Source organism: Crocuta crocuta, unplaced genomic scaffold, assembly GCF_008692635.1.
Source record: "Crocuta crocuta isolate KB4526 unplaced genomic scaffold, BGI_CrCroc_1.0 scaffold126, whole genome shotgun sequence".
NCBI lineage: Eukaryota > Metazoa > Chordata > Mammalia > Carnivora > Hyaenidae > Crocuta > Crocuta crocuta.
Window position 1 is genome coordinate 3,856,340 of NW_027531000.1, and position 14,171 is coordinate 3,870,510.

General features: G+C 39.3%; 1 protein-coding gene across 11 annotated transcripts in view; it reads left to right on the plus strand.

Moving 5' to 3' along the window:
- Window positions 1-14,171, plus strand: part of MITF (melanocyte inducing transcription factor) — a 231,491-nt gene that overhangs the window by 61,515 nt on the left and 155,805 nt on the right. The window lies entirely within an intron of this gene.

Here is a 14,171-nt window from a genome sequence, read left to right on the forward strand (position 1 = left end):
AAAAAAAATACAGAAAGTTATATAATCACTCTTCATATGAGAAAAAGATCACTTTTGGTTTAAAAAAGATAATTTTCTTTCATCGATTAAAAATCGTTTTTTTGTTGTAAAATCTTTGGTTAGGAAGCACAATTTTAATTTGCTATTATCCGTTTTTGAGGATTGTGTTTACTTGTTATTCCTTTGAGAAATATGGCAATTATACTTCTTGGTGGAAAAAGAGGATCTGGTCTGGCAGGAATTTTTCTTTCAGTGCTTATGAGGAATCTTTTGAAATAGTTTTCCAGGTAGTAAAAGCTTTAATGCCTTTTGGATTTGCAGTGGTTTGAGAGGCTGACAAGCAACATCTCTTTAGGATAGTTGTGAAACAAAACTGGGAGGGACTGACTTGTTACTTATTCCTCATCTGTTGCCTTGGCAATAAAGTAAACATTTCAAAATACTTGGGCAAATGCCACAAACAAATGATGCCTAGGGGTTACATTGTTTAAGCAGATGCACCAAGACCTCATTTAGATGATAAAAGCTACAGAAACCATACCCGTTTAATAGGAGATTTTTACTGTAGGTTTTCTGACTCTAATATAAGCTAAATGCATTAGCAAAGGGAAAGCCTTCTGCTCTAAGTTTATAAATTATATTTTTATGGCAGTATGCAGTAATTTGAACTGTACTTCAGTCCAAAAGGTGTACCTCTAATTATTTGGCTTTCACCAAACCAGTTTAATGCCACATGTGAATAGAAAACTGGATTGCACCTGTCACTGGAGCTGAAGATTAGGGTGATTCAGGGAAACATGAAATACCAATCTAAGTAGTTGTTTTCTTGTGTGTTTTTTTTTTTTTTTTAAACCCATGTTCTCACTTTGTATGTATTCACAGAGGTGTTTGTTGCCTGGATGGCAATATCTGCAAGTCATATTAAGTGAACACTTATTCCAGTATCTATTCTTACACTAGAGATCATTCATTAAATATCTTTTGGGAGTGAACAGATGATAGGAAAAGGAAAAGATTCTCTTTGACCAAACAGAAGGGATTTTCTGTTTTGTTGGACTCAGTGTGAGATAAGTAAGTAAATAAATATCCTCCCGTAGCATTAAAGGGTTGAAGGGGGCAGATTATGATGGAGGAGTTAGGAATTCAGGAAGCCTTTTTCAACTCTTTTCTGTTTTCTTGACTTCTCACAGTCGAAATTCTTCTTTGGTGGTAAGCAACGTTTGTTTTCAGTCTTGATTTTGTAATGTTGATACTTTCACTACACATTTAGTGAAAATCATATGATTCCCATAGATGACTGGATTGTCACAGTCATTTCTTCTGCCCGTTTTGCTGGAAAGACTCCATGTTTTTCGTCTATAACCGCGATTATCTTTCTTTGGAAGAGCAGTCAGTGGTGATCGACACACACTCCCAGGTGACACTGGGGCTCCCACTGCTGTGGGCCAGAGATTCCGATGAGAACAGGAATATTGATTTCAGAAGCGGCTTCATTTGATATTTTGCGGATGGCTTTACCCCAATTACAGATGAAGTGCTGCCTTGGAGTTTTAGTTTTTAATTAACCACCATCTTAATGGAGAAGGAAAAGCCATCCAGAATTTTATTGGCTTGAAAGCGTCCAATTCCCTGTTCTATGACTCGCTGACCTGGGAACGTTTATGTTGCCTGCAACTGACCTGGCTTTGCCTCAGTTTCCCTGTCTGTGCAGTGGGGATGCTGCTGTCTATGTGGCACAGTTCTTGGGAGGATTGAAAACCTAACTTATTTTAAATCTCACATATTTTTATTCTTTTTATGATAAGGAAACTATGTTGTGTTAGTAGAAGCCAGGCAGATAGACTTCATTCAGTTCCTAGCGTATCACATACCCAAAGCCTGGGGTCTGGCCCAGGTGATTTAAGTCACTTACCTGTTTCTGGGTTTCAGTTTCCTTGATTGCAAACTGGGAATCACAATATTTACCGTTTAGAGTTGTGAGGAAAAATGATAATATATTTAAAATACACAGCATGGGTCTAGGCATGAAGTGAGCATTCAGTAAATGACAGCTGTGGCCGGTTACTCTAATTGCTATTATCATTTTTATTATTTTTTTAACTGTATATCCAGATCGTAAAAGGTTTGTTGCCATTTCCATAGCCCAGCGACTACCATCTCTCCCCATATTGTTGCAACAGTTGGTAAAAAAAGCCTGCATAATCTGGCCTTTGCCTATTGCCCCGCCCAGTCCTTCTCCAACATTGCTTCCCTACAGTCCTGGCCTTCATTTATTTCTTCAAATATGTTGTGCTGCTTCTCTGCAGGGGGGCCTTTGCATGTGCTGCCTTATCTCCTTCCGATAGTTCTGACCTTCTGACCTTTTTCCGTCTCCAGCTCATCACATCCCTTGCCTACTCCTTTATTTATTTATTTTTATTAACTTTTTAAAAAATTTACATCCAAGTTAGTTAGCATAGAGTGCAGCAATGATTTTAAGAGTAGATTCCTTACTGCCCCTCACCCATTGAGCCCATCCCCCCTCCCACAACCCCTCCAGCAACTCTTTGTTTGCTCTCTGTATTTCAGAGTCTCTTATGTTTTTGTCCCCCTCCCTGTTTTTATATTATTTTTGCTTCCCTTCCCTTATGGTCATCTGTTTCATATCTTAAGGTCCTCATATGAGTGAAGTCATAAGATATTTCCCTTTCTCTGACTAATTTCACTTAGCATGCTTCCCTCTAGTTCCATCCACCTAGTTGCAAATGGCAAGATTTCATTCTTTTTGATTGCCGAGTAATACTCCATTGTGCATATGTACCACATCTTCTTGATCCATTCATCCGTAGATGGACATTTGGGCTCTTTCCATCCTTTGGCTCTTGTTGATAGTGCTGCTATAAACATTGGGGTGCATGTGTCCTTTTGAAACAGCACACCTGTATCCCTTGGATAAATACCTACTTGCCCACTCCTTTATTAAATATCCTCCCAGGTCCTTGTACTGAGTTATTTAAATCAAGTGTCATTTTACACTTTTTGTGTCTATGTAATGAACTCTCTGTCCCACCCTAGACTGTAGTTACTGATGAAACAGAGATATTGTCAGCCTTGGGTTACCATTATATCTTCGTAAAGTTCCCTGCCACACTCATTTGCTGCGGCAGGGAGTGATAAGCGGGTGAATGATTGACATGGCAATAGAAGATATCTGGGCAGCATTTGAGGGAAGTGAGGAGGTTGTGGGCTGCGAGCTTCATCCCTGGGAGAATGCATCCAGAGAAGCAGACTAGCTAAAGGTCTCCCCCCAACCCCCGCCCCGTGGAGGAAGACCGATGTGTTTGTGCAAGAGGGAAAACCTGGAAATGAAAGAATGTGGAGAGGAAGGAAATAGCTTTGCAGGAAAGAGTGGTGGAGTATTGGAAAGGGGAAATAACTGAGAAGTGACTTGATAGAAAATCGTGCATTTATTTCCTCTGCTGTAGGTCTTACTTTTCTGGGTTACGCATTTGTCACCTTTATTCATTTATTTTTAAGCCTGTTTTTACAGTATTTACTTTCGTGCCCTAGGATGCCATGTCCACTTCTTTACACAGACAGGCTTATATACCAAATATGAGCAAAGAAACAATAGCAGCATAGCCTTTAATTTTGTTCTGCTTTCCTAGGACAACCCCCCCCCCCCATCAGTTTCTTTCACTGTCTTATTCCTTCTTCTGTCAAAAATGCACAAAACTAACCATAAGTTTATTTACATTCTCTATAGCGAAATGGACTTCCCCTTACCGCACTCTCCTTACCATTTCTGATTGTTCAAGGCCTTAGCATTTACTTCTCATCTCAGTTGTCCATGTCACTTATGTGGACAGGGAGACTTTCATTTTCAGGGAAGAGACCACTGTCAGGTGCTGAGTGGTTGCAGAGCATGAAGAACCAATGCTACATCTGTAAGTTTAGTGTTTTTCTTTTATTGTCTCTGACCCCTCCTTTGGGCATTATAGTTAAATTAACATATAATTCCCTAACATAAAATACAACATTTTAAAGTGTTCATGGCAGTGGTTTTGACATTGCTCACTTCCCTGTGACACCGTCACCGCCATCTAATTCTGTAGTGTCGCCATCCCTCTGAAAAGAAGGCCTGAGGGATAATCCCAGGGGATAATTCCTTCTCCCCCAATCCCCTGACAGCCACTGGTCTACTTTCTGTCTTGATGAATTTGCTAACTGGATATTTCATATAAATGGCATCATGCAACACATGGCCTTTTATGTCTTGTTTTTTTGAGTGTCCTCCTTGCTGTAGCATGGGTCATTTCTTCATTCCTTGATATGGCCAAGGAATGTTCCATTGTAGGGATATGCCACATTTTGTTTATCCAGGCCTCAGTTGATGGACCTTTGCGTTCCTTCTGCTCTTTGGCTATTATGAGTAATGCTGGTGCGAATGTTCTTGGACAAGCTTCTGTGTGAGCATGTTTTTGGTTTTCTTGAATATATATCTGCAGGTGGTGTTGCTGGGTCCTATGGAAGCACTGTGTTCACCTTTTGAGGAACTTTGAGATTGATTTTGGCAACAGCTACGCCGTTTTACATCTCCACCAGCTCTGTACCGGTTCCAATTCCAGTTTTCCCATATTCTTGCCAACACTTGTTCTTTGCACTTTTTTGATTAATGTTGTAATCATGTGTGTGGAGTGGTCATTGTGTCTCACTCTTTAAATCATGGTTTCTGGGGGCCGTGATTAGTCCCTCTCCCTGACTCCTTTCACGTAGGGGTGCCTGGGTGGCTCAGTGGGTTAGGTGTCTGATTCTTTATTTCAGTTCAGGTCATGATCTCACGGTTCTTGGGATCTAATCCCACATTGGGTTCTGAGCGGACAGCGTGGAGCCTGCTTGGGATTCTCTTTCTCCCTCTCTTCTGCCCCTCCCCCACGTGCATATGAGAGCGCGCGCTCTCTCTCTCTCTTTCAAAACAAATAAACTTAAAAACATGTGATATTGCTCTTGGCATTTTTTTACACCTGGATTTAGAAATGGGCCTTTTCTAGGACTGAGGGAATCTTGAACGATGTTTGAAATACGACATTATGATTGGGAAGGACATGCTTGGAGAAAGTAACTGAATCAGAAAATGGCAGTTATGGCCTACAAATTAGGATTCATTTCACCAAAATAAGCCTCAAGCAGATATTTTCATGTATAAATTATAGAAGCCTATCATTATAGGAAAAAAGAAGTCAAAAAAGAAGTTTGTGTAATAAAAATTTAGGTCTGTCTATGGTTTGCTTTTTACCCCTTGTTTAATGTTTTTTTTTTTTAAACTTTAAAGGCTTATTCTTCATATGCTGTTACCATGATGATAATTCATTTGAAGGCGAATCTTGTAAGATCCTTTAAACCTTGGAAAAGGATTTTCTACAGTTTTTTATTTTGTTGTTTTAAGTAGATGAAACATCATGGCGAAGGGCCCAGCATTAGGAAGCTGAAACAATTACAGATTCCTTTTCCTCACACTCATTAGATGTAGTTTAGTATTAAAAAATTTTTTTCCTCAGCTTCCAATGAAGTTCACCCCTCCTAAAATTCTATATGTGGCTTTTTCATTCTAAAACTAGACAACGTCAGATCAACACATAAGATCACCACCATCACCCATAAAAAATATGTAATAAGTATTTCATTTGTGTAGGGAAACTGGTCTCTGATCTCTAGGAACTTAGTGTTAAATGCAGAGGGCATTGATGCCAGTAGATACAGGGATATGAAGGATTTGCAGCATAAATGAGATAAGAGGAAGCCAGTGAGAATGAAGATGGAAGAGGCACCTCTGGTATGTTTGCTACAAGAGTTTACAACCTTACTCCCAGATTTCCTGCAGTAGGGAAATAAGACTGAACTCTGATCATTTGGGAAGGGAAACTTAAGAAAAATGTTGGAAGGAGACAAATATTTGTTGAGGAATATGGCGGGTAAGAGCTCTAAGTCTTGGAGTCACATGGCTTCTAAGTGAATCTTGGCTGTGACATTCTATTTGCGTGATCAAGGTAAAGATGAGAGTGTCCACAGCCTATATGGTCATTGTGACGACCGCAGAGATCACTGTAGGTAACTCCTCTGTTTGGGGTCTGACACGTAACGAGCACCTAATTAATATTAGCCTTGTTGTCATCAGAATTGTTTGTACTTACCGTTATTTTATAATTGAGTTGTTTCCATGGTTACGTGAGGACAGTAGTTTTACACTCATTTTTCTTATGAGAAAATGAGGATTAAAGAATCAAGAAATTTGCCTATGGAAGCGGCTCTCGCCAGGGGATGATTTTGAGCCCCAGGAAACATCTGGTAATGTCTGCAGCAACACTTTTGGTTGTCACACTGAGGGTGCACTGTGATAACATCACCTAGTGAGTAGAGGCCAGGGACTGTGCTGAACATTCTACATCTATGGTACAGCCCCCACTAACAAAGAATAATCCGGCCTAAGATGTCAGTAATGCTAAGGTTGAGAAACCCTGGCCAAGAATCAAGGGCCTTCTAGGTAGAGGAATGGGATTTGAACCAACTTTTCTGAATCACATGTTTATACTCTCCCTTTGAAACCAATACTTTCCCCTTGAAACCATTCCATTTCTTCATGAGAGTCTAAGGAGTAAAATAAAGTTTTCGGCATGTCCCTTTAAGGTAGTCTAATGGCTTCAGACTCAAATATGTCTTCATGGGGAGGGTGACAAGCCAAGTCCAGAGAAACCAAGGTGATACGGGAGGGAAATGCCATTCATTTATTCCCTCACCATTCATTCCTGTATTGGTTGGATAGTCACAGATTGATTCACACATTGATCATTGTTGATCATCAATTCTCTGAACACTTAGCATCAACTCTGTGGGAGTTGATGGTCTGTGTTTTCATGCCACTTCTCTTCTGCTGGCCAGACATCACCCCAAAATGGGAGAGAACATTTCTGAAATGTAACATAAGAGAAAAATAAAATGATTCAGCATGCGAAAATCCAGTTTATGAAATCGTCTGGTTGGAACCCTTGCATTACTCTTTGTTTCTTCATTGTCACCTCAGACATGTTGATGAGCTGGGAACCGTATTAGGTCCTGACAATGTATACTCCAGGGAATCTGTCTTCTATTTCTCTTTCCAGAAACCCTCAGATAGCCCTCAGAAAGAATTTGCAGTTTTTTCATTCTCATTACCAGTAAAACTCTTTTCAGAAACAGGAGATGTTTGGTCTAGATTTCAGATGACTTCTGGAATTGAGGTTAATACTTGGGGAAGGAAGAATCTTCCTTGGATATTTACTGAGCTCTGTGGTTTACTTTTAATAAGTATTTAAGTATGAGTACTTTACTGGGTTTTGTGGGCAGAATCATAAAATACCTAATTTCCCTCACAAAAGTAAATGCTTGACTTATAAAAAAAAAAGAGAATGGAATTGGAATAAAGCAATTCTATTTTTTACAGTGTGTCTATTTGAATAGAAATTTCCTTACTAATGGAAGGCAAGTATGTGCACACATACCTCCAAAAGGTAAATCAAAGGCTTCGATTCTCAGCAGTGTGGACTTTTACCCCGTGAAAAAGCAAGAATTGCTGCTGTTGTTATTATTATTATTATGAACTCCATTGACCCAGGACCTCAGTGTTCTTTTAAAAAATTTTTTTATTAACCACAGACTTTCCCATAGTGAGGAAGAGGTGGACAGTTTCCTTGGTGTTGGGAAGTCCCTTATTTAGAAGTATGTTCATCATGGATGAGCTTGGCTAATATGTATATTTTGTGTGTGTGTGTGTGTGTGTGTGTGTGTGTGTGTTTCTGTTCTTGACTGAAGAGAAGAGAGAATCTGAGAGGCAGATGTGCCCTGTGGTGTATGTAAGGAAGAACTGAGTCAGTGCCACAGAGCTTGGTTTCTCTGGTCATTCCTGCACAGTCTGCACCATTTATACCATTTACATGAACATGCACTGTCTGAGCAGTTGAATTTTTTCACTGTGGGGCAGCCAATTCGATGATCTTTCTGAAGTCTACAAATGCATAACCATTTGTCATGATAGGCGGTATAATATTTTGTTGCTTGATCAATTTTTGCCTGTTTGGTTTGTCTCCCCTCTCCTCCTGTCAACAATTAATCTTCCTTGAAGCCTCTGCACAGCTTCTGGGGTCGAGGTCTCCTTTCTATTCTGCTTTTCCTCCCCTTTTCCTGTTCTTAACTGCCTACTTCTTTTTCTTCCCGATGATTCTTCCACGTCCACCGCTTACTAAGTTTCTATGGTCAGACCTCTTAAAAAATATATACACTAGCACTTGTTATTATTCTTGGGTTTATTTTTGTTACTAGAAGTTTGGACAACCTGTGGACATAAGTGCAACTAAGAGTTGATAGTTTGAAAATGTCATTTGCTTCTGTGACCCATGAGGGCACGATTTTTTATTTGGCCCTAATGTGTATACTTTCATTTGTTCTGCTTTTCGAGAGCCTCTGAAGGCTCTCAGAGGGGCCTTGAAGAGGCGGAGACCGTCTACAGTGAGGGAATTATGAGTGCAGAGAGTGTTGGCTCTCGTGTGGAAGGCCAGCATGATGCAGTCTTGAGACTTTGCCATGTGGGATTTTGTCCCTTGATTTTGAAAAGCTGTGTAACAACTTTGTTCTGCTCATTGGAACAATGAGGCCATGTTAGGGCATGCATGGAGCTCATACCTCTCTAGGACACATGTAGCGTTCATGGCTCTACATCTTGTTTTCAAAGAACTCTTGTCATTTTCTCAATGTATTGTAGAGCCGGATGTTAGAGGAATCTTTCTCTGACTTTTCATGCATGTTCTATAGTCTCAGTTCTAACAAGAAACTGAGACTATAAGATGATGTAATTTTGTCTTGCAACTTTTTATGACCTTATAATTTCCAGTTTTGCTTTCTTAGGTAGCCAGTTCAAATTAGAAAAATAATTCATCTGTTGCCACATGTTTCTTAACCTCCTCTCTATTTCTTGCCATTTGTAATTTTGGTTCTTAGTTAGCTAGGAGGTAGAATTTTAAAGTAATGGATATTTTAACAACCATTCACTATTTAAAATTTTAATGGTTACTCGATATTTTATTTGCTTATTTATTTTTAATTTAATTAAAATTTTTCGGGGCTCCTGGGTGACTCAGTCGGTTAAGCATCCAACTTCAGCTCAAGTCCTGATCTCATAGTTCGTAGGTTCAAGTCCCGCGTCAGGCTCTGTGCTGACAGCTAGCTCAGAGCCTGGAGCCTGCTTCAGATTCTGTATCTTCCTCTCTCTCTGACCCTCCCCTACTCATGCTGTCTCTCTCTCACACACAAATAAATAAAAAACATTTAAAAAATTAAAAAAAATTTTTCTTGGTTACTTGATATTTTAAAGGTACTCTCAGCTAAAAACAGGAAGCTCTTTGTGGTCTCTCTAGCTCCAATTACTTAAAGATTTTTTTCTTGGGGTGAAGGGAAAAAGAGTGAGGCCTTCCCTGACCACTTGATGTTATGCTTAATCACAGCTGCCTATTGGTTCCTTTCATAGTGATTATGGACATTAGTGATTATGTATCTTAATCATTTACTTATTTGCTTGTTTAATGCCATCTCTTCCATTAGACTATGCATGCTATAAGGGCAGGAAGAATGTTAATTTTATTTACTGTACTCAGTACCTAAAATAGTTACAATTTATAATAGATAATATTTGATGAGTGAAGAAATGTGTTTTTAAAGGAATGACATATAGAATTACACTTTAGTCCACTTAATGTCTAGGAGTTACATGAAAATCTACCTTGCAAAGTAGATTTTGGGTACTGGCTCTCAGTTTGCAGTACTAATTATTATTATTATTATTATTTTTAACTGAGGGATTCATTTTACTCTTCTGAGAGATTTTTTTAATGGGTAATTCATGTAATAATTAAAAAACTCTAACTCAACAGCCAGGTTATAATTTGGAAGTAAGAATTCTTTCCCTAGAAAAATATAGTTAGCCTATTATAAGTATGTACATGTAACAGTAAGGTTTATGGACCTTTATGTGTGGATCCTTGAACCCATATGATGAGGACTTAGGCTCTTCTCTCTGAAGCTTTGTATAAGGAACAAAACTTTGATAAAGATGTAGCTCTTTGCCTTAAAACTCTGTGAGCCTATAGACTTGTAATCAAAACCACAATTATTGTTAGATTGGTTCCATGTGTAATTAAGACAGGAACAAACACAAGCCAGTAAAATGAGTAATGCAAGGAAATTCTGATGCACAGCTTCCTTTTGAAGAGGGTTTTACACACTCATCCCCGTCCAGTTCTCTGTTGAAGATTCTTATCTTGGCTGCATAGATTGTTCAGAATTTTCAACGTGAAGGGAAACAAAGTGGTCTGCCTTTTCTCGGTGGATACTGCGCCCCCGCCCCGAAAGTAATCCTGGCTGGGTCCAATTCTCTTGTACGTGGTTTCTTCCCAGCATGTTGGTTGGTGGTCTTATTGCCTGACTTCTCTTTTATTTAAAATTCCTGTGGTACATGATAGCTCTCATTGGAGCTGTGTTAGCAGTGCTACAATACACCTCAGACCCGAGGAACGCTTGGATGTTATTTTATTGCCTTGGGCAGTCTGTGATCTCTTATTTCTTCATTCTGATTAATGGGAAATTCAGAACTGTATTAGGAGATGGTTCACTCGAACTATTATTGCTTTGATGGAATTAATGATCAGAGACTGGCTAGTGCCCAAAGCAAATATGTGAACTGTGCCTAATTTTACATTGCCCTGCTCTGAGGCAGTTGTTCAACAAAGGCCTTTTATATTGATTAAAGCCAATTAATAAATGGAAAGGTAATCTAATTTCTTTGCCACCTATGCTTGAATTTGGTGAGTCTCAATGATATATCTATATATATAGACAACACCTTTGTTTACTTGGTCCAGTAATTAAGGCGGAACACTTTTTATTGCAATTCTGCGGTAGATAAACCAGTTTGTTACCTTTATTTGCGTCAAAGTGTTCTTTACACAGCCTTTGAGGTACTGACCTCATCGAAGCAGTTAATCTTCCAGTGACCTATTTTGGAGTAATATGGACACAGAGGTGCTTCTCTTGAGTTGATCTAAAGTACTGTGTATTTAGTAACTCAATTTAGCTATTCTGAATGCTAGAGACTTAAGAGTTGACTGTATATTGGATGGTTCTCTCTGTTTAGCAATTGCCTGTGTTGGAAAGCTACTTGGTAGACCTTTTTTAAAAATAGGAATATGTATGTATATAAAATTAGACTTGATACCCACTAATAATTTAGTCACTATTTACTGACTCTATAGTTGCTGTAGCAGTAGTTACTGGGGATCCATTGGTGAACTAAAACCAGGGTAATGATGTGAGTGTTAGTCCAGTAGAATACCTTAAGGAGGCAAAGGTGACACACTTAATACTTAACTCCAGGACAACGCGTATTCCAGGGAAACTGGGACAAATGGTCACCCTCGGTAAAATAGACATGGTCTCTAGGTCCATGGAGCTGCAGTCAGAGGAAGAGATGGAGATTAATTCAATAATCAGATAATAAATACGAACTTACAGTTGTAAAAACATTATAAAATACCATATAATGAGGGAATTTGACATGGTCTTGGGGTTAAGGAAGATGTCTTTAAGGAGGAGAATTATGTGTTGGGATCTGGAAGAAGGCAGGGGGAGGAAAAACAATATGCAAAAGTATTTGGGGTTGGAAGGGAGGATGTTTGTGTGTAGGATACAACGAGAAGACCAGAGCGCCTCAAGCTTAGAGCTCAAGCTGAGCATGGAGTGGCATGAGGCTGGGAAGCTTGGTGGAACCTCCACCATGCAGGCTTTGACTACCCTGGCAGGATTGAGGTCTTAACCCTAACTGAAATTGGAAACAATTATTGAATTAAAAAGTGGGNTCCACATCGGGTTCTGTGCTGACAGCCCGGAGCCTGGAGCCTGCTTTGGATTCTGTGTCTCCCTCTCTCTCTGCCCCTCCCCTGCTTGTGCTCTGTCTCTGTCTCTCCGAAATAAATATACGTTAAAAAAAAAAAGTGGGTGGGCAGTTATACAGGTAGGTGGGTAGGTCACAGGGTCAGATTTGGTTTTTGAGAGGATCATTAGGCTGCAGAATGAAGAAGAGTTTGAGCAAGGATGGCTGGAGGGAAGCAGGGCTGGGGCAGGGGTGAATCTGGGGAGGGTGGTTGTCTGAACTGCAGTGACTTCAACCAGGGTGGTAAGAACAATGGAATTGGAGCAAGTGGATGGATTTCAGGGGTTATTTAGGAGCAAAACTGAAAAGGACTTAGAAACAGAATGTTATGGGGAATGAAGGGTGTTTAAAATTGTTTTGTGTGTGTCTTGTCAGCCTGATGTGTAAGTTAAAAATGGGAGCACTGAGCAGAAACCATCGAATAGATAGAGCCGGCTTCCCTGACTTCTCAGATAGTCCCTGAGTGATTGGAGATAGAAGTTTGAAACGCAGAAATATCTTTATTTTTCCTTAATGGTTCATCAAACTTTTTAAGTTTTACAGTGTGCCATAAACATTTTTCCATGCAATAGACAAAAATCTGCTATTGAAATATTGAGGGCTACATTTAGATAACAGAGCTGATCGCTAAAGCAAGTATTAGCATGAGGTTTAAAGCACAGGGTTTGACAAATGCCTGCCAGGGACATTACACAAAAGGAATGCCTTCAAAACCCCTTTCTATTTAAAAAGTCCCTTTGTGGGACTCTGCAGCCACCCCTGGAAACTCAGATATCCTAACTCTTCAGTATCACCGGGGTGCCTGCCATGTTGTGTGTGTGGAAGAATCGCACAAGGAGTGAGTTGGGTGTGGGGAGGAGACTATCGTTTTGTACATTCTTATGCAAGAGCTGAACTATAGTATGATCCCAACCAGCATTGCTGTGTCATTGATTTCTTACCCTGATCTCTTCTCAACTAGCCTGTAGGGCAGTGTGACCAAGGTATCATTTAGGAGGCCAGGACAGTAATTTTCTAAATAATACCTTGGTGCATTGAAGGGGTTAAGGGAAGGACTCCCAGATGCTTCATCTGCCATCAGGGTACATCTTAGACTTTGGGCCAACTGGTTTATCACATGGTTCTTTTATAAGACTGTTGCTCATCTTGAAGTGTGATGTAATAGAGCTTATGAATTAAAAATAAAAACCCACAGGGTCACGTGAGTGAGTGTGTATTAACACCAATGAACTAAGTATATCTTTCTTTGTAGGACATAATGCCGTGGCTACAAGACTTTTGCTTTTGCAAGTGGCATAGCATCAGGCTAACCTTAGTATTTAAATATTTGCCGAATGATGAAATATTGTAGGCTGCCTGTCTCCTAGATTCTGGATTCCTGTTTCATTGATTCTGCCTTTATTTTTGTAGTGACAGTTAAACCAGGTCTATCTCTGGGGCCTTCCTGCACTCTTAGTTCAGATGCTATGTACTAAGAACATCAAGATTTATGTGAACATAAGAAAAATTCTGTTTACTCCTTGGATATTAAATATCAGTTTTATGACATTCTGAGATTCTTAATATGGTATCTTAAATGTTCTTTCCAAAATATTGTTTCAGTTAAATAAGAGGATGAGGTTCCTCTTCATTTCTTTTGCTGAGCTCTTTTATCTTGGAAAATTGTGATATTTCTACCCCAGCTGAGACACAGAGATACAGTTACCCTCATAAGTCATTTTTGTGTCACTGGAGGTAAGGAAGGATGTTGTTAAAAATTCTAATTTTCTTTAAATTTTTGGTTTCTTCCCTTTTTCAGTTTCATTTTATTTTTTCTAAGCCAAATATTTTAAGCAGACTCATCAGTCTTTGGTCCTTCATCCTCAGCCTGGCATTGGCTGGCCAGAAGAATTGGATATCATTTTTCAAAAGCTTAGTACAGATTTTGATACCTCACTGCAGCATTTCACACTGAGAATGACCAAGGCCAGTATTCAGGGATAATTCAGGTGGCGTTGACTCCTGCTTGCCAACTCATTACTTTACTAAGTATTGAGTCATATTTTAGATTGAATGTGGTTATTTTTTTCCATTCAGTTCTTAAAAACCTTACACACTGAGTTAGATGTATGGTTTGACTTTATACCTCTCTTCCTGGATTATTGTTCACTATGAACTTGAATAGTCCAAAGATTTATTTGAT